We start from the raw sequence: 21,086 nt of genomic DNA, 5'->3' as shown, positions 1-21,086 counted from the left end.
TTATCGAGACGCGATAATTCGCCACGGTCCACTGGTAACTATAGCCCGTTCGCCGCTTATCTGGCGAAATCTCGCGATAGGTCTTCGGGGTCTATTAATTACCTTTACTTACGAGGCCACTGTCGCACGTTGCAGCCAAACGGGTGAGGGTGGGAGGCTGTTGGCATGGGGGTAAAAGGCACTTAGAGTAAGAGTGTATAAAGCAGGCGCACCCTCTGTTGCAAGCGAGCGACCGAGCGACAGACGGGTGGCCCCTCTCTGTCGGGTAGAGTGGGGAATATTTAAAAAGTAATATCAATTACATTTGCATATTCACCACCCACCCATGACCCGCCACCGTCCGTCCCGTCCATCCCGCCGCTCTTCGTTCAGTTCCCGAGACCACCCCTTATAACACAGGGGCTGTATGTTTTGCCTCAGTTATATATACATCGATTGAGGAAGATCGCACTAACTTGAAACACTTGATAAACAATTATAATGCATTATTAAGAAAATATTAGGTGTTGGAATTAATTCGTAGCGTTTTACAAGTGATGGGAAGTACTTTCATTAATGTATTTTTTAATGTGAAATAAATAACATTCTTTCATTAAAAAACGCTACGAATTAATTCCAACACCTAATATAATGAAGCCAAAGATTATAAAAAATCGTTAATTTTTTTAGACTTTTACTCTTGCAGTTGTGAAAAATATTTGAGATATTACAATAAGTAATGTATTGTAAGAAATAAAATTATACTATTGACTAATAATAAGTATTGTTGTCTCTAGTCTCTTTATTCAGAATTTATCTTTTCATGTTTAAGACATTTTCAGTATTCGATTGTCATATTTGCAGACATTAGACGTAGTCAAGTTTGTTACGATGCAAAGATGACAAGAGTAGCTTCTTTATTTCATAACAGACAAGCATCGACGTGTAATCTCATTGTATCTGTCATTATCGAAGTCGATTTTCGTCACAGGTCAAGCGGCTCGTGGTAAATCTTCGTCTTGAGACTTGAGATTCTCAAGGAACGTCATATTTTTATGGAAACGAGGAATATTAAAGTGGGCGGTGGACATCGCCTCCCGTTTACTCGACATGGTTTCGCAATCTCACTATAGAAGGCAAAAGAGGAAAAGAGAAGAAGGAGAATGAGAAAGAGGAAGCAACAGGGAGGACAGCGGTACTGTGCTCACGGTGTATCGGTGTAAATCTTTGTTTGCAGGAATTTACGTAAGGGCAAAGCGAGTCTCGGCAACGAGGCGCCGCAATACGATAATGCGATAATGTTTCCCGTCCCGCATTTCCCTGGTTCTGCCCCCAACCCTTGCTTTCGGCTTCCACAACCTCCTTGCCCCCTTTTCAACAGGGATTTCGCCATTGTGCTTGGTGCCGATTGTTACTTCGCGCGAGCGTTAACATAACAATACGCAAATGCGCGGCCGCACTCCTCAGTTTTCTTATTTCTTCGCGCGTTCGCCCCTCTTTATCTTCCTACCTTTTTTTCTTACGTTTTTTTTTACTTTTCACCGCGATATTTTTGCACCGCGACGAATTTCGCGCCAACGATGTGACTCATCGATCTCGATTCGATTTCCGTAGTCGAGTATGAGAATAATGAATAATCTGAGAGAGCCATTACTTTTACTTTTTGCAATTCCATTCGTGGGATTAGCATTCCACCTGCATAATGATCTGTTTACATGAGTATACGTGGATTCGCAGGATCGTGAACGGTAACCAGGAGAAAAAAAATCAATGGACTCAGAACTGCATATACATGAATTGACAAGAGTTGTAATATACCTATATGTTTGTTACATATTAACTGTGAAAAGAGATACTGTTAGAAGAAACAGAACTTGTATTTATAGTCTTGAATGTGAAACGGAAGTTCGATGCGAAATTGAAATTGGCAGGGATTTTCATCGCGATTGGAATCTCGAATGTGTATCGGGGATCTAACGTGCTCGCTCGCAAGGACAAACGAAAGAGAGAATGCGGCGAACCGCGATAAATTTGGCTCGAAACGTAGTCGTTGCCGCACTACCGTGATTATTTTCATTACGGTATACAACGCGGCCGATCGCTATCTACGGCTTCCCACTGTACGGCGAGGCTTAGATTTCATGTTTTTTTCTTAATGATTTGAGCAATTAGCCACGCTGAATGCCCTGACTTCTCGTTCCAGTTCGCTCCCTCGTCTCCTCCCTCTTCCTTTTGCTAGTCGGGAATTCGCCATGAGTCCTCCGCCGAGGACGAGCATGAGGGAAAAATAATGGCGTCGACCGGCTTATTATCGCGTCGAACGAGCGCGCTCGCGCATTATTATCTGCCGAGTGAGTAATTAGAGAGGAGAACTGCTCGTGTACGGGATGTACATGTACATGTACGTGGAAATTGGTGGCATTGCCGATTATGCGTATAGTAATAGGGCGATATTACGCGAATAATTAGCGAGATTACGGCGTCGGTTGCAACCGGAGCGAATAACGCAGCTAAGTCGACCCGATGTGGGATATCAGAATCAAGATTGTTCTTTTCTCGAGCTTGTTCGATAAAAGTAACAATAATAGGATAATAATATTCTCACGTGACGTACTGACGAGAGAAATTACGCGAATAATTAGCGGTACTGCAGCGTCGTCGGTTGCAAACAGCCGGTCCGAATGACGCTTGGCTCGCCTGCAGGCTCAGGTGGCTCCGCTCTCTCGGAGTTTCCATTGTACAGCGTACAAGGGTGCATACATTACTTTTGTCAGGCCTCCCTATACTCTCCTCACAGCACCCACACTGCGAGTCGCGGCAGGTGTTGTTTGCCGTATACCCTGTGGTACTGGCCGAGTCCTCGTCGCGCTCACGCTATCCTTGAATTTATCGCCCGTGAAAACTCGTTTTCCGCGTGCAACGTGACGCCGATTATCGCCGTGGTCGTAATCGGGAGTCTCGCAAACGCATTCGCGTCTCGTTGGCCAATGGTAAAGCTCGTACTGTGTTGACAGTAATGTAGCGGTATTTTGAAATCGTTACACGCATACATATACATTCGATAAATTGCGAGGAATGAATTAAAAAATTTGTTCTTTATTGTAGATATTTATTTTTGCATCTAAGTGAAAGATTTTTTTATAGAAAATCGCGAATTATTTTTTCTGATATCTTAATAATTTTATAGCTTAAGTCGATTATATTTGATTTTATTTTAAATAATGTTCTTATGACATAAATTTGATTTATATTATATCTAGATTTCAATCGTCATACATTTGCTTTCATATTGTTTCAAAAAATATCAATGATTTCTCGATGTTCAAAATTTTTCCTTTTCTTTAATTTTTTCTCAATCTCCGTTGTATTAATCCTAGTCTAAAATAGGTTTAGTCTTTTGCTCTAAGCTCCAAACTATAACATTTTTTTTTCAGTTAAAAATATTTTTGGCACTGTCTTAAGCCAAAATCCCTAAGCTTTAAGTAAGTTGATCAGATACCAACTGTAAAGCTTAGAGCTTATTGTTAGAGCAAATTAACGTTGCAACTCGGAGTTTAAAGAAAAAGGCTAAAGGATTACTACATCTATATTGTGACCGGAACTTAAACCTCCGCGCGAACCAGAAGGAAAATCACCATGGATCATATGTAGAATATTTCATATTCCATGCTATATTTCATCATAAATATATAATATTATAATTTAGTATGGTTGATAATAACGCATTCTCCAGTTGCACGAAATCGATAACTTGGGTGTGATATTTTTTAAGAAATTATAGAAGTTCATCTTACTGGAGTATGTTACATCCCACCTGATTAGCGGAAAATTAACATTGTATAAGTATGAACTGAAAATGAAACTGATTGTTCAGATTTCGGTTCGAGTATAACAAGTACAACAGCGCACCGACGCGACGGTGTACACCGAAACATTGAGATAACGATAAAACGCGGCGGTATCTCACGGGCACCGCCATGGGAACAATTCGCGGCGTTCGTATATCGCCGTGTTACGAACTCGCCGTTTTATTTAGATTTGATTTCAGTGAAAAACCCCGTCGCGTACGTGACGGCACGTACGTATCGTGTCGCCGGGCCCGCCTCCGACGTTCCTCCGCCTTCTTTCGCTACCGCGTTCGTTCGTTTCGCGATAGGACGATTTCGCTGCTATCATTTTATAGTGGACGCCATTGAGCTGTCGAATCTGAAGTATTGCGTTGAGAAAATGAAAGCGATCGTTCACGATCGCTACAAGTGCATGAAAACGCATAACGTTTGCGAAGTTACGAAGCTTCCAATTTTTAAATAAAGTTGACAGTAGTGATAGTGCGATTTAATAATGATGTCACGATAACATTAATCTTTATCTGTTAAATTTGATGCGACATTGTAATCAAATGTTTAGGATGAAAGTATTCGATTTTAAAGTTAAGTTGATAATTCTGTGATGTTTAATATTATGCATTAGCTGAATTGGCGATATATATGTGTAATATTAATGAGAGTAAGATAATTTATCTACGCGTAATTGTTTTCTCCTCATTTCTTTCATATTGCATTGTAGGATTTAAACGTTGTACGCGAGATGATTAAGAAATCTTTATATCTTAGAAAAATTTATTAGCAATGGCATTCATAATGAAGAAAGCATAAAACAAACGCATGCAATAGACTGTTTGAAAGCCAAGGTTGCGTATGAGCACTATTCGTTCGTGTTTATGGAAAGTAAGTCGATGATGAAATTAAATGGAAATTGTTCTTGATGGAAATGTGTTCTAATTCGAGTCATATTCATTATAAAAAGTCTATCCAATTTCTTTGATAAAGATAAAATAATAAACATAAAAAAATAATGTATGTTCAAGCTTGTCATTCGAGAGTGTAACGAGATGTCACATAGACATCTTTAGAGAAGTGTATGCCACGTGCTATTTGTTTGTATTTATCATAAATATGTCACTAAAAGTAAAGATGATGTAAAAATTTAATTATTTTAATGATGAAAACGAAGCAAAAGAAAAGAAAGAGAAGAAAAGGCATGAGAAAGTAAGAAGAGAGGAGGCGGATGGAAGGAGAAAGAGAGAGGCGAGGCCTAATATGGCCGCCACGTTCTCTGCATTCCGGTCGTAGACGGTGAAGCGAGTAGCCGAGCGAGCGAGCGGTCGGGCGCGGCTCCAAAGGCGAGCTTTCTCAATTCCAGTCATCTCCCGGAATACGCTGGTACGCGTATTTCGTAGTTTGTATTCTCGCACAGTGCACGGAAAGGCCTTCAGTAAGCGCGAGTCTTCAAGGAGGATATCACAGGGCTCATATATAGCTCGGCTCGCTGCGCTACCTCGATTTTGAAACGCGCGCTCGAGATATCGCTTTTCGCCTAGCCAATGTGCGGCCATTTTGAGTCCTCAAGGCGCCATCTAGCACACGCATGTTCGCTTTGCCGTCATCTGATCGTCGGAAGAAGGTCGTCACCTGACGGTCGCGATTCGTAGACTGTCGTGGCGATGCATCGGTATTTTTGCATTTTTAATATAATTTTTTTACCTTGGTCAAGAAACGTACCTCTTTATTATGACTGCAAGATGACTGATAGAACTTCGCTGATAATAACGTTAACTTCGCCATTCCAAATCTTATAAAAATCTCATGGCACGTGGTCGCGATCACACGTGATCACCTAGGTTAACCCTGTCACTTACGGGATGAGGATAGGCACTTTGAAAATTCACTGAGAGATTAGTACTCCGTAAGATACGTCTCGAGAGCATGAGCACGATAACAAGGACGAGGACGAAGACGACAGCGATGATGACGATGGCGTTGAATTTACCGGCTGCGAGACGAACTACGACGGGGTTCCTAGCAGACAGGGAGAGGAATACGAACTAAGGGTTCTATATCCATCCGACGAGCGACGAGGAGCCGGGCCGAGTCGAGCATAGCATAGGGAGCAGAGCAAGGAACACTGGCACCACTCCTGGTAGGGGTAGCCGACGTCCGTCCCGAGTCTTTCCTCATCTGCAAGTCGTATAACCGAGCTAATTATCAAGTTAATATGGCCATTCTGTATGGAACCCCGCGAGAGAGTGGGTGGAAGTGAGATGCTAGCAAGGGGTGGCGCACGGCGTGCGAGCAAGACGGCTGGAGGTACATTGATATTATAAGTTGCTTCAATCGCTGTATTCATTTGTAAACTAACCAGGCTAAATGTATTCACCACCGCGAGGCAGCGCGCCGATAGGCGGAGCCACGGGTACCCGGGCTACGACGGCGCCCTTCCTTCCTTCCTTCCTTCCTTCCTTCCTTCCTTCCTTCCTTCCTTCCTTCCTTCCTTCCTTCCTTTCATCCATCTGTCTTCCTACCCTTACGTCATCGGCATCGCTGACTAGTCTCTCGTCATCCTTTTTAGTCTCGATAGCCTTGTTCTTTGATAGTCACTATCATCATTATCATCATTTATCGGAGTGCGCAGGTCTTAAGTTAGACACAATCCTTAGGAACGATTTGCAATTATTTCGTCGAATAACAACAATATAATACATATTTTTGTTATTGTAACTATTTTTCTTTTTATTGTAAATTTGAATTTTAAATATCACATTAATTTCAAATAGATATTGTAGTTTTTGCTTGCTGAAAATAAATTACTACTGAATTAATATTTTGATATATATAGTTTTTTGAATAGCTCTCTTTTTCTTCTCGTTAAGAGTTGAATATTTTGCAATCGCAGCTTGCAGGCTGAAGTGATGTCGTAACAAAGTCGAAGAACATTTATCGGCGCTCCTGCGGACCTGCTTCTGCCGACACGGCTATCCTGAATCTGGCGAACGTTCTGCGAGAGCGAAGGCGTACACACTCTGTCATTACGTTTCATATATTCAGATTTTTTCCTGTGAGCGGAGCTAGCGCGAGCGCCGGCGTGTATTATTATTCCGAAGCAACTTTACGCCCACCTCTTTCGTTTCCCTACCTTTCCTCTTCTTCGATGGCGTGGAGCATCGTTGTAGTTCAGGCGCTCCTATGACGACGAAGACGACGACAACCAACGTCGACGACGTCGTCTTACGGTCTTGAGAACGAAGACCGCGGAAATATGAATGCATAAATGCATAAGTGCTCCCACTACCACTCTGTCGTGGGCCACCACCATCTGGTCCTCCCGCCTACTTCATTCGAGTCGTGATTCCGAGTTTCTTTTCTCGAAGATGCTTTCTGCCCTTCAACCTGCGCTCACTGGAATTTCTCCCGTTCGCAGGTTGAATTTTCACTTTTGCATTAGTATGAATTCGGACAGTGAAAAATACTGAATGTTTTATCTTAAATTCCAACAGGAATATTATAGAAACATATAAAGTAAAATGACAAGAAAAAGATGTCTCCTCTCATTCATATATTCGAAAAAATTTATCGCCTATTTTATTTTATTTCCATTTGAGATTGTTCTATTTCTGTAACTATGCGCGAGTCTACAGGATCCCTAAGATTTCTACAGAAACAATATTATTATGATGGTACGAGTCACTCATGTTCTCCAAAGTAAATAGCACGCTTGCACACTTTCAGATTGTATTCTGGTATTAGTCGGGGGATACGAGTCTCCCTCTCTGAACGAAAAGAGAAGACGCACCGGTGGTGCCACGAGATTAAAAGACAAATTAGCATAATGTGTGCCTGCACGGCACCCTGCGAAGAATTACGGGGATGGTCTGCTCGAATACTCTTCTAGTATCTCTGCATGCACTACGACTCTCACAATAATGAATCAAAATCCTTTTTTTATAAGCAGTATACCTTCTTTACCTTGAAATTATTATCAAAAATAGTTGAATTAAAAGCATATCATTACTTTTTAAAATTAATTTTTTTTAAATTAACTTTAAGACTTTACTGATTTCGATTACGACGATGATAGAAAAACGATTCTCGATCCGAGTGCTTTCAGCGTGCGAAGCGTAACGCGTCGCTATCACTGCGACGGCTCCGTTGGCGAGTTTTTAATCAGGCACAGAGTAACGTGCTCGTCTCTGTCTGGTCGGCAACCAAAAAGGACCGTCGACCGTCGGCCGAGAGGGAGTGGGTGATAGAAGGGGAGGCATGCGGGGGATGTTGGCGGCGATGCAAATAGCGCGTTTAATAAAGTGTCGCACGGCTGCCATTTGAATATTGTAGCATATTCACTTTTCTCATCGAGTCCGCGCGAGGAGGAGACGGAGGGTTGGCAAAGGGATGAGGAAGAGAATAAGAGAAAGAGAGAGGAAATGTGTGCACGCGCGCGCGCGCGCACGTGAGAGAGAGAGAGAGAGAGAGAGAGAGAGAGAGAGAGAGAGAGAGAGAGAGAGAGATGGAGGAGAATCGGAGCCGAACAGTAGCAAAGAGAAAAGCGTAAGAAAAGGCGGGGAAAGTTGACGGAGAAAATCCGCGGCCAAGGGGGCGAAGCGGAGATCACTGTGATGTTCACTCGGTTTGTATATACACGCGCACACACGTGTGCGTGTATACATGCAGGCAAACGCGTGTACGGAAACTGTCGAGCGAAAAGAGAACGGCGAATCGCACCTTCTTCGCTTCATGCATGATTCAGCCGCAGTATCTCATTTCATCTGCCTCCTCCGCTAAACTATATCTCCTAATGGTAATGCCATTCCGCGGCACATATCTCTTTATATTACGTGGACTGCTTGGCTGACTGGCTGGTTCACGGTTTCTTGGCTTGGATATATCCCGACGAAAGTGCCACCACCACCAAGCCCCTTTTCCACTCCTGTGGCTCAGTGTTCTAGCACCCTATCCTCTCAGACCTCGCTGCGCCTTTCTCCCGTTTACCACCTTCGAAAAGATCTACCCTTCTAGGTGCGAGCGGTGCCCCCCAGTATGTATACGTGTGTTTGCACGGCGTGTCGGTGTGTTCGTAGCACTCGGCTGGGTGAACGCGTTCGTCGTGGGCGCTCTTGAGCGCGGAGCGTTGGGGAAGAAATAAAGAAAGAAATTGTTAGTTCTCACTGTTTTAAATTACCATTTATTACGACACATAAACCCGACCTGGGCCGGGAAGTCCTACCAGCGGCCATCTTGTTCCACCCTCTTGTGGGATGGGTAGTCGGGAGATCGCGGAGGAGGCAAAGGCAGGGTCGAAAACACAGTCTATATCATCGTCTTTTGCTCTTCATTCCCGCAATTCCCTCTCTCCCTACATCATTTCTCTGTGTTTTCTTTTTCGACTTCTCTTTTTGACAGGGACGATCTCTCTCTACTTACGTGATCCTCTACTTTCTTTCTCAGGGTTCGTATATCTCTGTACTGCGCGTAGGGTTGAAACCCTCAGTAATGATCATTACCTCCGGCATAGTGACAAGTGAGCCCGGGGAACTGGCGCTACGACTGCAGGAAATGGCCACAGATAACGCTGTCACAGCCATTTTTATATTATGACGAATGGATCATCTTTCTTCCGTTAACTTGGCCCTACTGGGGCGCCAGAACCACAAAAGCGAACGCGGGTGATAGATTTTGTGCAACTGTTTTGTGCTCTTCCGGCAACTACTTCTCTTGCCATCGCATTAGTATGCGCTCGTTAGTTGCAGTGCAAATGAACTCAATATTTTCTTTCTACGGAATTTTCTTTCGAAAAATATTATAAAATATTAAAAACGATGTGTACATATTTTTGCCAGTTATTAAAGGACTATGCCATCATACACGTATTTTTAATATAAGAAAAAATTATACATTTGTCTTTTAAAAAGTTGAAAAGTTAAAAATTCTTAATGATTCTTTATTACTTAATGAAAAATTAAAAATTGGGAAGAGAAAGAGAATATTTCAGATAGATTTATAAAATTATATCTCAATAAAGATTTCAGCACATTCATAGGACTGCCATGAACTTAATAACATTTGTTTTTACTATAGATTGTATGATTCTCCATTTCTTCTACATTTTTTCGTCACAAGCGGCAATCATAAAGATCTCGAAAAGAAAAGAAAATATTCGACTCGATAATGTTCCGTTTCGGATCTCATAGCGCCCCCCGCCGACGCGATGGCCTTTCTCAACCCCTCGCTACGCAGCAATAACGGCACCGGGCAGTCTTTCATATCGTATCGGGGCAGCTCGTCTATGTGGAAATGCGATCACTTAGAACCGGCCTCGAAGTATAATTCGCCTACGTCTACGTAGATCGGCGTGCCGGTCGGTTGCGTCCGTGTGAGCCCGAACAGATCTCGTATATTTTTTATTATTGGTCGATGTAGCCGATCCCCCGGGGGCGAAGGGAGTGGGACGGATTGGCAGCGAGTAGGAGGTTTCGATAGCTGACCACTCGACTGGATGTGGATGCTACTGCTTCCTTCCCTTCTCCCTTGGTTCCTCGTGTGTCCTTTCCCTCATGTTCCCGTTTCCTCCACCATGTTGCAAAAGGAAGCCGTCCAAGTGGACGCGCGATCCTGTGTGGTCGTGTATATTTTTCGCTCGGTATACACCGTTCTCCCGTATGTTTGCGCGAGTTCTTCCTCTACATGTATATGCGGCACAGTGGACCGCGTATCTCTTAGATCGAGGTCATTTTATTGAGTGTGGACGGCAGAGAAGCGATTCTCATGTTTTTACATCGAGGCAATTTTTCCATCTCGCCCCGTTGCCTTCAAGAACACGGACTTCGACGTTTCGAGACCGCTGGCCGTCTGGCTATTTCTGCCCCCTCTCTCTTTTCAGCGAGTTTCTCCTTTATATTCTTTCTTTCGAATCAGTCGGTCTCATCAACCGATATCCTGTACGCGACACGAAATTTGAAGGGACGTCTTAAGTCGACGTCTACAATCAGATTGCCATCACGAATTTTATGAGTAGCAGAAGGAATGCGATTAGAATTGATGTTAGACAATATTTAATTAATAAAAAACGACATCATATATTTTGTGCAAAATAGTTTTAAAAAACAACAAATTTGTATTGTACAAATTTGTATTGTACAAATTTGTTAAAATATTTAAGAATTAATATCTTGATGAATAGTGTATGTAAAATTTCCAAAACTTTAATGTATTATAAATTTAATTTTAAAATGTTTTATCATGTTACATTTGAAATAATTGAGTGTAGTTGTAATAAAAAATATTGAGATGAAAGAATAATAAAGCAGAGTTGAAATGACTTTGAAAGAAATATAATCAGATATTTCAATAAAAACGAATAATTTCGCACTTAGGAAGGTAAGCATTACATTTCCGTTTCCAGCGATATCTTCCGAGTGAAAGATCTTCCGAACACATAGTCAACCAGAGTCGACTTTCTGAAATCTAATCATTCTGAAAGAGACCGCACAGTAGTCCTGCGAACATTTGGGGATGAGACGAGCTGCTCGTTTAATTCAATCGTCGTAGTGTGCACTAGCGGACTATCCGTTATTAACTTTAGCCGTAACCACGTAGTACGTAAGAGCTATCGCAGACGTGGTTGTTCTGAGATGGCGTTTCTGGTAAGGGTTGGGTGGTTTACGGACGCGGCTCACCGAGAGAGAGTGTATTCTCCTCGAAGAGGAGCGGAATATCCAAAGGTAGTACCTCCATTCGGAAGATTCCTTCGAGAAGGCTCCTTCTCCTCAAAGTGGAGCCGCCGGTTGGCTCGCCCCCGCTTTCGGGGGCTGTTCGCCGACGAAGCCCGGGGATTGGTCTAGGACGATAGCTATCCGTGCTCTCTCTCTCTCTCTCTCTCTCTCTCTCTCTCTCTCTCTCTCTCTCTCTCTCTCTCTCTCCCCCTCCCTCCTTCCCTCCCTCCCTCCCTCCCTCTCTCTCCCTCTTTCTCTTTATCCCTCTCCCCGTAGTGCCTCTCCTCGGTGGCTTGATTATACGTTGACCTAAGAAAATCAACCACCCACTACTACCATCGGCAGCAGCGCCAGCTGTACGTCCTCGGCCTTCGTCCTTCTCCGACGGTGGCCCCGCCATCCTTTCGACCATCCAGCCGAGAGAAGAGAAGCTGCGGTGAACAAGCGAACCAGGTGCCCCGATCCTAACCTTCCTCTTCCATCGACGGGAGTTGCACTCTCGCGATGAGAGAGAAAGAGGGCGAGAGATCAGAGAGGATAAGGGAGAGAAGGAGGGAAAGCGAGCGAAGGGTAACTCATCGCTTATGGATACTGATGACTCGCGCAATGAACTCAGACCGCGCTAAGGGTGGTACCGCTCTGCGGTAAACCCACCGTTCTTCCCTTCTCTTGTCTTCAGCATCCGTGGTCCTCTTCTTTGTCGTCGTTTATGCTCTTCTTTCTGCTCTCGCGATTATCTCTCCTCGTCTCCCTCTACCCGCCTTCCTTCTTCCCGATCTACGATCTTTCAATAACATTTTCCCTTTTTCTCGGACTAGTTGGGAGAAGATAGTGGAAACTGGATGGCGTCTTACGTATAGAACATGCGAGAGCTTCATTGCGGCTTGGCGATTGTGTACGTGTTCCATGGTTATACACAGTAAGAGCGCTCGAGTTAATGCCTTTCAAGTGACAGATAGATTTGTTCGTATTTTCCATAATAACATTCGAAACGTAGATTGTTAAACGTTGTAAAACATTGAATTTAACAAGTGTTACAGTTAGAGTTTTTTTAAGATAGTGAAAATGAATTTCTATCAGAAAATTATTTCTATTTTTCATTGGAGTTGCATTATCTCGTTCTTTCAATCTTGCATAATAAATAGAACAGAAAATATGGAACACTTTGTATATATATTCATACATACTGATATGAGACTATAGTGTACTTTTACCTTCAAAGCCTTTTGCTTAAACGCCTTGACGCGGCCTCACGTGCACATTAAATGAGCGCGATATGCACGGAATATCGCCGTGCTAACGAGGCGTTACAAACTGAATAGAATAGAAATTCTGTCGCGACGCCGCCGGAAAAAAGTCCCGGCGTCGTTTTTTTCACGTACGTTGCCTCGTATACGTCTTTCCTCCGCCTCTCACGACCATTCGTTTCTATTACCTCGCGTTAAGGGAGCGCGGCTGGTCGGCTAGTCTCTCGGCCCAGAGGTTAGATTTATTTTCACTCCACGGATATTTTTTTATGGTCCCGCACGCGTTATAGACGCTGTTCAGGGTAGTCCTAGAGGGAAGAACCTCGCACGCGCCCAATCCGCAACGGACGGACTCTCACACACGCGTGCATACGCACTGAATCATATGCTGGTGTGCATATACTATATCGCGTGCGTGTGTGTGAGCGGCCGAGCGGACGGGATCGGTCGTATAATAAACCCATAAACACCCCCGTTGAGAAAAAGTGCGCGGGGCGGTAAACAGGGGCAAGAGATAGACGAGGCCACCCCTCCCGAATTGATACATAAAATGCCGTGCACACGCTCTGAACGTTAGCCACGAATACACGCGGCGATACATTGATCGTCACGTTATCTTCGAAATAACTTTCAAGAGAGTTGAGTTTGTCATTTCGGCGAATCGAGAATATCTTCCTTGTCATTAAGAAGTTCACCGTTCTTTTTTTTTTTGAGAAAGGTCAAGTAATCACATTGTTTATTTGTTATTTCTCTGTCTTAAGATACAAAAAATAAAAATAAAAAGCTATATTTATTAATGAACTACTACTACCAAAAGCTGCTGATTAAAATGAAAATTAAATGTACTCGTATTATCTTGGTCTTATTTCTACACGAAAAAAGATTTTGCTAAAATTTAAAAATTTAGCTAAATACAGATGTAAAAATAATTTTGTAGGTTCAAAATAATCGTGTAGGACCCTCAAACTGCTAAAATGTCAAAATAATTTTTTGCTGCATTGCTTATCATGCTTGAAATTCTTACATAATTATTTTGATAATTCAACAAAATTATTGTCCAAATTTTTAGATACTTTAATAAAATGTACATGATACGATCGATTTTTTTAGAAATATAAAAATCATCGAATATTTGGAATTCAGATCCTTAATTTATCCGGTTCTTATTACCAATTCTGATATCATAATTTGATGAATTTAGACTATAAAATTTATAAGGAATGAATTTTCGTACATCGATAATGTTGATGGGAACGACCTTGTGAGCGAGCTATATGTGCACATTGCAGTGTGCCTGTCTGGTATGCAGAATCGTATAGACTTGTGCGTTGAAAGAGCGACGCGGGAAAGTGAAGAAAAGACAAAAGAAAAAGTCGCAGGTGTGGGAGCGGGAAGAGAAGGAGAAGGAATTCCTAAGCACCCGGAGCGCAATGCTTACCCGCGGTAACGTTTAAGCGCTGCCATAAGTAAGTACGAGACCTTAGCGCGCATCAAGGAAACAAACAGCTGGCGCGCGCAATATGAATTAAACATGCTGATTAATAATTAACAAGTTGCCGGCTCCTTGCCCGCGTGCAAGGAGCTCGCGTACCGGTACCGGTGCATAGATGATGGGTGTTCTCCTCGTCCTTCTCATGCTTTCGTCTGTGTGTGTGTGTGTGTGCAAGCGTCATGGTCGATTAAATCTTAATATGTTCGACACTTACGATTAGGCGGCTACTCTCGAGATATTATATGTCTAATATCGTAAAAAACGTATGTCACGAAAGAGCGACTTCTCGCGCGATGAAATATGATAACCTACTTTCGTAGTAATTAGTCTTTCGCTTTTGCATGATTTTTCTTTTTACAATACAACTCAGTATACGCGTTTTTATATACCCATATATATTATCAACTCTTATCTGAATGTATCGAAATCTTACTGCGATTTGCTTGCGAATTAAAGATAATTTAATGTAAAGTTGCCGAACAGACGAATCAATGAAAGTGATCGCTTTCGCTGTTTGTTGCCAGGTAGTTTCTCGCTTTCTCCACTTTGTGTGCGTAAAAACGATTCACTGTCAAGAAACAAAGACTGGATAACCGTGTGCCGCATTTAAGACGGAAAAGGAGAATTGGATTTAAAATTCCATGATTCTGAATTAACGACGCGAAAGGGGTGTGTTCGATCATTCCCGTATTTATATTTTGGTGGAGAGGATTCTGTGGCAGTGGTACTACTTTACAGAAATCCGATCAGTCCTTTCTGTAAAGCGAGGAAAAAGTTGGCCTGTGAAGAAGAAGAAGCCGACGAGACAGCGAAGGGTCCGCCGACTCGCTCGCTCGCGCTCGTCTCTTCATGTTTATTAATGTCCCGTACGTCCGCGTTTATCGATTCGCCGTTTCACTCTCGTTCCTCTCGCGAGATAATGATACTGACCTACGCCAGCTGTCGCGTAACCGTGGATTTAAATGGACTTAACAACACTGGCGATAATCGTCGGCAGCCATTCAGGCAGTTCTTGACACATTGACTGCATACATTACTGTAAATGTCGCTGTCGATGCGATCGACGCGGGGAAGAAATTGAAAGACGGCGAGATGATTGCATTTAAGCAGAAATATGTGATACTGTCAAAGCATCTTACCGACTTTAGCCCAATTTAGATGAACAGGAATTAATTTTGTTAAGATTATAAAAAAAGCATATTTCTTTGCAATGTACTAAAATACCTATATTTCATGAGTAAGCAGCAATTTATCAATTATTAATTCTCAACTATAGCTATAAAAGCTATTCCTAAATTCTAAAGAGTGCTGTTCGAAGTTCAGAATGCAAATAAACCTTCTATCAATTCTTATAGGATTGATAAAAAAATAGATTTAAAGTTTTTTTAAAAATTTATTAACCTTATAGTGCGAATAGTACAAATTGTACAACCATTTAAAATTTTCGGGTCTAAATAATGCTTTTGCTGTAATCAAGAGCTAATCAATATATTCATATGTATATAGTTTCACACGATAAAGTAAGGGTTACTTTAAATTAAACAACAAATGGGATTCCATCATTTCGATTTAATCCAATCGTCGAAAAGTTTTGACAATCATTAATAACTTGACGATTCCAGTAAAACACATATATATTGAATTGGACGCAGAAATTGTTCATGAAATATCGTTTGGACAGTCTAAGATAACTTATATATCTTTTTGTTGGCATCGGTGCTGACTTGAACCGGAAAGATTTGCGATAACTCGTCCAATAACCCTTCTCGCAGACTCGTTAATATCTTGTATCGAAATGAGAAGCCGCATAATTGCCGCTCGCACCCCGAACAGCTTCAACACTAGGGTGACGACTTCAGGAAGTATACTTATAATTGCGGGAGGGAGGGCAGAGAGAGATAGTGAAGAAGGATAGAAGGCGAAACCTGGCGAAGGATGGAGAAGCAAGGCAACGAACGACACGAGAGCCGTAATGCTATTGTTGGATTAATTAACGATAAGGCTTCTAATGAGCGACAGGTGAATGAATAAGTGAGCAAATGACTAAATATAAGCCGCGTATCATGGTCGTTCAGTGCATTTGATGCATGACTTATGACAAGGGATATAAATGCGATCTCTTAAGTAGCGCTCGATGTACATTCTTTCTCCTTAGACGAATCGTAAAAAAGAACTGCGTTAATTATTTATTTTTATAAAAATGAGATCTCTTTTTAATCTTCCGTCTTAATTATTTCATGACGCTAACTTTCTTGAGTGTGTACTCAAGAATGACGACACAATTTTCGCGATGTTTATTTATGGAATAAAGTATTATAACGGAAAATATTAATAATTATCCTGCACATAAAACAGATGAGAAAATATCTATACGTTGACATTAATGTTAATAGATTCGGCTTAAATCAGTACCTAATTATGATGTGTAGAAACAACATGATCTTCATAGGGCTAAGCTTCATTCAATTGTAATTACATTCTCCAACTCTTCTCTCGTTTACATCAAATTACATCGATACTAACAGTCGACGTTGTACCGTCTTTTTTTCTTTCTTGATTGTCCTGACGGGCGTAGCCTGGGTCGATTTTGCCGTCGTATATCTCAACGAAATTATGCAGTTACTTTTATGCAACGTGACATTACGGGAGACGTCAGACAAAAACGAAATAATGGCTGGCGTCGCAGCAATGTACGCGCTTATGGTGCGTACGAGCGACCGCGGTCGTTGGGCAGACACCTTAAGAGTTCCGGGGAGTCACGTCCTGTGAATTGTGGGCCACGTGACAGAGGCGTGAAGCGTGATCGAGGTGCGACGCGATGGAACAATGCCATCGGGACTCTTCGAGGAGGAATGCCGGTATGCCGCGCCCATCTTTTCACGATCTGCCTCGCTTGTTTGCTCGTTCGCGAGTCCTGAGCGACGCGAAGCGACAAACGGTTGATAATCGGGACGATCAGGACACAGTTGCGGTGGAATCGGAGCTTTAAATCGATCGCGAGAGTGACTCGGAGTCATCGCGAAGTTTTACCGTTTCGTATCTTGGCGAGGCCGGTGCCTAACGGGACTGAAAACTTCCACGCGTTCAACTTTCAGCCTGCCAGCGGCGGACTCGAAACTTGTCGCTGGCGTTGTCATTGTCATTCGTGTTTTGCATGAAATACTGATAGGAATTGTTTTATGATGAGCACATCAAAAATAGATAACAATATATGATAAAATCTAACTACAATATTTCAGAACAAATCAAGAATTAATTCCTTATAATAAAAAAAGGATAATAAAAAAATGTGAAAAAATCAAAAATAAAATATTGATTTTATTTAATGAAGCTACATTATCTCTTTAAAAAGACTCCTTTGAGGATTATTTCAACAAAGGTTGCTAATTGTTAGTATGTGAAAGTTAGTCTACAATGTAAATCGTAAACCATGTACATTTACGGCGTCATTAGCTCCTAACGGGATCAAGAATTTCTACGCGGAACCTGATAGTCGATGGTACTCAAAATGCTGTGGAGCATAAATATGGTTTTAAGTGATACACAGAAAAAATATGTTGTGTGAACAGTATTAGTCAACAGCAGTTTAATTGAAAATAAACTTGTTAATGCAATATTAATGAAACATTTTATTAAAACAAGGGCATAATAATCATTTTATTAATATTGTTATTGAATTAATAAGATTAGACTATTGTCGATTAATATTGTTAACATATCGTTTTTTTTTTGTATATGTTTGTCATACCACGTCATTATTCCTTAATGAAATTAATCATCAACTATTTCTTAATCATCGATGCTCGATTTCTATAAAAGAGAATTTCTTTCACACGTATGATAGAATTTCCTCTTTTGTTTTTGAATTTTCTTATCTTCAGCCAAATGCGAAGCAAAGACAGACTAATTTTTAGACGTTCAAAAATAATTACAGTTCTTTATTTATATATTTATATATTAATAATCAAATAAATTTCTTTATACAGAAATGAAAATTTAAAATCCGATGGTTATTATATTTAACGCTAAGCGCAGTGCAAATTTTTGTTGTCCTTTACATCTGTTAGCTTCATTTTTATATTTTTCTAATATTTCCAGTTTTAGGGAGCGTACGTTTATTTATTTTAATACAGGAGATATAAGATATCACAGTTAATGAACGGAATTATTTTTTCATTCGTCTCTCGTACACTGCAAGTCGAAAATTATCGTTGTATCAAATTCGTCGAACACCAAATCGATCTATTGATATCTCTCTTCTAATGAAGCCATCCATCCTCGGCATATAGGTAGTCCAATACAGCTGTCGATAGATGGTCCGTTTTCCAGCGCCATAATAGACCGTGACCGATCACCGCGAGCTGTAAAGCGGGAGTAAAACTGTCTATACGCGTTGCGATAAATAGATACCGGTCGTGCTATAAGAATGCGACAAGATGCGTGACACTATCGTCCCGTTTTCAGGTAGTACAAAATCCGTCTCGTCGGTGTTCGTTCCATTCTGAGGGACTTTGCCATTGCGTCGGCTCGATGCTCAATGATACCATACTTGAAGGAGAGCCTCGAGCCAGTCTGTCTTGTGACCTTATTCCACTAAAAAATACGTGATATGCATGATAAATGAGTGTTAACCGCACTGTATCCTTCGATAACTCGTCAGTTCTTCGTCTTCTTCGTTCTTTCTCGTCCAGGCTATTTGATGTCCCTATTTTTGCGAATTTTACATGAAAATTATTTTTGGTTTTAGTTTTAAATGAATGTAAATCCTAATCTGCTAACATGCTATTTATATGGAAAATTGGTTCATACTCACATAGCATATATTTATCTAACAATTATTTGCATTGATTACAATTACTAATTATTATAGTAACTGGTATGTGCTATTGCTATTATAATTAAAGTACTACAAACATAATAATCGCGATTAAGCTTATCAAGGAATATTCTCACGCGAACAATCGCACGTCTTACAGCCATGGACGCATTAACCTAACCTAACGTTTTTCCGAAAATGACTAAAAGCCTTAGATGTTTTTGAAGACGATCTTTTTAACCTAGAGATAAATTTAAGTCTGATTCCATTATATCTGTGGTTTTCATTTCATTTTTTAATTTTTTATTCTTTTATTCAAAAATTCGAGTTAGTAATGTCAACATAATTTTTCTCATATCAAATAATAACTGATGACGTATCATCGGACATTGGGACAATAAAGATTATCTCGATGGTCGAGGGTGCAAGAATGGGTGTTACCTCGTTACACGGTATCCCGGTATACCTACTTACACAATCGCTCGCACGTTCCCTCAAACGTATACAGATACACACATATATGGGAGGGAGTATACGGTCTTATTATCGCGCCGGTGCAATTAAAGAAGGAAGCCTAGAAATTAGCGGGTGGCGGACGTAGGTAAGTATAGAGTTCGTGGTATGAGCCAGTGGCACCGACCACGAGAACTAAGGGGGATGGCTCGTTGAGTCTACGAGGAAGGAAAGAGTGGGAAAGAGAGAACGAAGTTAGATTGCGAGTGAAAGAGTGAAAGAAAGAACAAAGCTCCTGAATATGCATGGGCCAAACGGAACGGGACGAGGACGAGATAAGGGCCGACTTATTTTTCCTGCCTTTCATTTTGTACCATCCTTATTTTATTTTGGCGCTAACTGCTACCGCTACCCGCTACGCCATCGGAGATGGTCCCTGTTCCTTCCTTTCCCTCAAACTCGCGCAAAACCGTCATGTAACTTGAAATTTTCTCATCGTTATTTAATATCACGTTCAATTTTATCTAAAAGTATCGAAAAAGCGGCTGCGAAATGGCACGTTACATTTTTTCAACGTAATCGTTCGTCGGTGTTGTAAAAAGAAAATCTGCATGAGAGAAGAATTGCTTAAGTTTTATAGTAGGTATATAATTACGAAAGCTATAAAAATCACATAAACCCGACAATTTAAATTTTTTGACAGCGTGCTTGGAATGTTGTTTATTTTAAACATTATATTTAATTATTATTTATCATCTTATATATAAATAAATCTGTATGTGTCTTAAAAGGTAAATTATAAACAAATTAAAATTATGAAAGAAATGTATGAGTTAAATGCATATATAAATGAATATTTTTTAATTTTAGAATTTCATGACGAAAACTTTTAATAATTTATCGAAATGTTCATTATTTCTTGACAATAAAAATTCAAAAAATGCCTTCTTAAAAATACTTAATTAAAAGGGGTTTCTTTGTGATTCAATATATTATTCTCTGGATATTTCTCTGGAACATCCTGAACAATTATTCCCGACAAGTTCTGAGGGCGGACTAGAATAGAGTAAATGTTGGGGCGGGAAGAACACTAATAGGGCATTAAATAAAAATATTCATTAGCGACCGAAACTCTGGGTATCCTGGACCACAATTTATTGCTTTATGAAGCTTACTTGTCGGAAGACCACGTCGAGACATTTACTTTGAAATTTATTTATTAAAAGCAATAGATTTCTTCTTTTTGACTTTCATAATGGTATCAGTTTTATCAATTATAATGAGCTGTCATAATCAATTAAAAAATTCGCACATATAACTCTGACTCCATTTTTATTATGAAGTTTTTTAACTAGAAAAAAAATTGAATTTGACACTAAAATTTGAAAAATGGATGGAGTAAATCCTTTTAAATATGCAGTTGGTTTTATTTTCGCGATTAAACGTGCTTAAATTGAAAAATGCATAATATTCGATAATCTAATACATTTATGCAACATTTTTACATATTGCGACACATACGTCCAGAAAATCGACTGTGTTTTGATCCACCAC

At 40.8% G+C, this 21,086-nt stretch overlaps 1 long non-coding RNA gene across 3 annotated transcripts in view; it reads right to left on the bottom strand.

Moving 5' to 3' along the window:
• Positions 1-21,086, bottom strand: part of LOC147908588 (uncharacterized) — a 198,818-nt gene that overhangs the window by 75,897 nt on the left and 101,835 nt on the right. The window contains exon 1 of one of the 3 annotated variants that reach the window (XR_015546079.1): positions 5,541-8,855. The exons of the other annotated variants lie outside the window; for them this stretch is intronic. This is a non-coding gene — a long non-coding RNA (uncharacterized LOC147908588). Of the gene's footprint in view, positions 1-5,540; positions 8,856-21,086 lie in introns of those variants that run through there. 3 annotated transcript variants of the gene reach the window in all.

The sequence above is a fragment of the Acromyrmex echinatior genome, chromosome 9 (assembly GCF_024713525.1).
Source record: "Acromyrmex echinatior isolate Ae372 chromosome 9, ASM2471352v2, whole genome shotgun sequence".
In the NCBI taxonomy this organism is placed as follows: Eukaryota; Metazoa; Arthropoda; class Insecta; order Hymenoptera; family Formicidae; genus Acromyrmex; species Acromyrmex echinatior.
The sequence above is the reverse complement of the archived record's forward strand: the minus strand, read 5'-3'. Positions and strand labels throughout refer to the sequence as shown.